The sequence below is a fragment of the Apodemus sylvaticus genome, chromosome 5, assembly GCF_947179515.1.
Source record: "Apodemus sylvaticus chromosome 5, mApoSyl1.1, whole genome shotgun sequence".
Taxonomy (NCBI): domain Eukaryota; kingdom Metazoa; phylum Chordata; class Mammalia; order Rodentia; family Muridae; genus Apodemus; species Apodemus sylvaticus.
Window position 1 is genome coordinate 68,362,212 of NC_067476.1, and position 4,029 is coordinate 68,366,240.

Genomic DNA, 4,029 nt, shown 5'->3' on the forward strand with positions numbered 1-4,029 from the left:
ACCAGATGAACCTGTTATTATTACACCATTCAAGCATTTTCTCTTTGTTGCTATCACACTTTTAATAAGAAAACCCTGGGGCTGGAGAGGAGTTAAGGACAGTAGTCACTCTTACAGAGGCTTCAAGTTCAGTTCCCAGCACCTAAGTAGATAATTCACAACAACTTATAACTCTCTAAAGGGGATCTGATATCCTCTTTTGGCTGGCCTCTGGGGCCAACTGCACTCATTGGCACACCCTTACATTCAGGTAAACACTAGTACCTAAGGTAAAAGTAAAATAGATCTAAACAAAATAGGAAAGGAGAAACTTTTACTAATGATGCTGCTTTACCTTTAAGAACATCTTAATTTTGTTTTATGAGGTTGAGTGTTTTCATCTGCAGTTCCTGGGGCTGGAGTTGGTAAACTTCTGTGGTTGTGAGCAACTACATAAATATAGTGAATGGGGATCCTTTGGAATAATAGTCAGAATTCTTAACCACTGGACGCTCTCCAGCACCCAATAAGAATTTAGCTTTTTGTTTTCTACAGTCTTTTGAAATCACATTATGTAGATCTGAGATTCTGCAGAGTTAATAGTTTAGCCAGATGTTTGCCAGAAGCATGTAGTACTTGCTCAACCTTTGAAGCAGGAGAATTTCTGGAACCCAGCTGAACCTTGACATTCTCCAGTACATTTCCCTATCAGCTTCTACATTTTCCATACCTGAAGTTCTCTCAGAATATAGAGGAGCCAGTAGCATGCATACTATTCTTATTCAATACTCCAGACATCAGCTTCACTTCTTTCATGGGATCTTTCTTTCCACCCTTTCCTTAGATCACTGTTTTACAGGGCTGAGGGCATTATCCAGGGCTTCTAGCTTGCTTCTAACTTCTCTTCAAGGCAGGAGAGCACACCCCTTTAATCTCTGCCTGTAGCAGGTACTGTAGGGATCCAAGTATTCTAGGCTGTCCTTGACTAGATAAGGAATTCCAGGATAGCCAAGGCCATAGGTAAAGTCTTATCTTTCAAAAAGCCAACCAAACAACAAACAAACAAAAACAAGCAAACAAAATTACAAATGGGTACTTCCCCAGTGAGCTAGCCACAAAGTTGTCTTTTACTGCTCAGCATTCTTTATTCTTTAATACAGATTGGACTCCCTTTCTGTGCCTGTGGGAAGAGGCAGAAAGCTTCCTCCAGTCTTTGCTGTATGCTCCCCAAGCCGTCCCACACACCTAGAAGACCTCTCTCAGATGAGTTCTTAAAAATGAAAATTCTTTAGTAGTCTTCCTCCAGAAGTTGCAGTCCTGTTCTTTGACCCCATTTTCATCAAGACTGGATTTCATGTGATTCATACTTGCCTGGACCACCTTATTCTGCCCCATCTGACATTGAACACCAGGTCCCATTGCCTTCACCTTACAAGCCTAAACCCTCCTCTCCCACGTGCATCTCACCTCTACATGTCAACATTTGTTTTTATTTTATTTCTGTACTGCACTCTAATTGTTAATAGTTTAAATCTGGAGACAAATCTGTGGGCAACCTTGGGCTACTGTCATCCTTGGATATTGGCAGAAGATGGACTACATTCATTTGGGGTTTCATAAATTACCAAGTTAACTGGTTGGTGGTGTCACGCCTGTAATCCCAGCACTTGGGATGCAGAGGAGGGCAGATTTCTGAGTTCGAGGCCAGCCTGGTCTATAGAGTGAGCTCCAGGACAGCCAGGGCTACACAGAGAAACCCTGTCTCAAAAAAAAAAAAAAAAAAAAAAAAAAAAAACCTAAAAAATTAAAAAAATAAATTACCACTTTACCACATTAGAACCAGATGGCAGGACAGTCCAACCAGCAAATGACTACAGCCTCGATCACTGTAGTTGGCTGATGGATGCAACCCCTAGTCTGAGATTAAGTCCCTTAAAGACCATGTGAGGGCTGGAGGGATGGCTCAGCAATTAAGAGGACTGACTGCTCTTCTGAAGACCCTGGGTTCAAATCCCAGCAACCACATGGTGGCTCTATTTATTTATTTATTTATTTATTTTTGTTTGTTTGTTTTTTTGGAGACAGGGTTTCACTGTATAGCCCTGGCTGTCCTGGAACTCCTTCTGTAGACCAGACTGGCCTTGAACTCAGAAATCTGCCTCACTCAGCCTCCCAGAGAGCTGGGATTACAGGCATGTGCCACCACCGCCTGGCAATCACATGGTGGCTCATTATGGTGGTCCATAATGAGATTTGATGCCCTCTTTTGGTGTGTCTGAAGATAGCTACAGTGTACTTATATATAACAATAAATAAATCTGTAAAAAAAGAAAAAAAATCGCCAGGTGGTGGTAGCACACACCAGTAATCCCAGCACTCTGGACAGCAGAGACAGAGGCAGTTGGATTTCTGAGTTCGAGGCCAGCCTGGTCTAAAGAGTGAGTTCCAGGACAGACAGGGATATACAGAGAAACTCTGTCTCAAAAAAAAAAACAAAATCTAGAAAACCAAAAAAAAAAAAAAATGTAAAAGACCATTTGAGTGAGTCACAGGTTCTCAGATAACTCTTTAAGCCCTATATAAAGCATTCCACTGCTTTCCAAGTCCAAATTCCCAAAATCTACATTCATGTATCCAAAATACATGGTCAGGCCTATCACAACAATACCCCAGTCCCTGGTACTAGACATTGAAACAAGAAGCTCTAACACTGAAGTTGCCTTGAAGACCTCAAAATATTCAAGATGCTAGAACCATAGGGTATCTGCTGAGGAAAGCTACTTACAGGGAGTGGAACCAGCCCAGTAGAAAGAAGTTTGCAATCCACAAAGATGAAAGAGGAGTTGGAGATCTGAAAACTGCTTTGATGTTAGATCTGGAGATGCAGAATGTGGAGTTTGCCCACCTGGTTTCCTGTGTTGCTTTGGGGATTACTGTAAACTGTTTGGATGAAATCTCAGAAGACAGTTTGAATTTTTAACATTGAGAATGCTGTAGAGTATTCAAGTTTTGAAATAGTACTAAATGTATTTTACATTATGCTATGTTTAAGTATGGCCCCCCCATAGACTCTTGTTTTAACAAGACTGTGGGGCCAGGGAGTGGAATGTGATGGTTTATCTGTGCTTGACTCAGAGAGTGGCACTTTTAGAAGATGTGGGCTGATTAAAGATATTAAAGGAGAGTACCACTGAGCCTGGGTCTCGAATTGCTTTGTTGCAGATGATCTTGAACTCAGAAATCTCCTTGCCTTAATCTCCTGGGTTTCCTTGCTACTCTGTCTCAAGATCTCCATGTCAAGATCCAGGTCAGAAACTTGTATCTTCCAGTCTCAAGGTCTGGATCAGGAGTAAACCTTCCAATTCGGGATTGTACTTCTTTCCAGACATAGTCAAGTTTACAACCAGCAATAACCATTACACATTCATTCGTTTTTTGTTTCACATTGTTTTTAAATTTAAATTTATTTTTTAAATGATTCACTTTATATCCTGCTCACTATCCCTCTCCCATTCACCCACTCCCACAATCCATCCCCCATACCCCTCTTCTTCTCTGAGTGACCCCTCCAGCAGGTCCAGTTATTCCTGGGTCCCGAAGAGGCACTACCTGAGGGTCAAAAATGGGGGGGAGAGAAAAGGGAAGCCAAGCACGCTAACAAAATCAGAGTCAGTCTGGGTTGTGTCAAGGCTTCATTTAATGTTGGGGAGGTAAGTGGGTTTTAAGGCTTAAAGAGAAGAAAATAACCTTCACACCAGACAAAGGAGGGAAGGGCAGAGACACCCCTAGGGGTTGAAGCAGGAAGCAAGCAAGGAGGTCACCTAGGTGGGGACACCTGGAGTTAACAACAGCAGGAATATTCTGTGGTTAGGGCAGGAACATCTTGTGGTATTCTCGGGAATCTTCTCGCACTGATAGCTCCAGGGGAAGGCTCTAGTTAATTGTTCTCATATTTTAGTGGCCACCACCTTAGGGCCATGAGTAAACATAAGTTCGAATAGCTCGGGATGGCTTCCCACATCTGAGTGGGTGGGGCTCCTGGGTATTCCC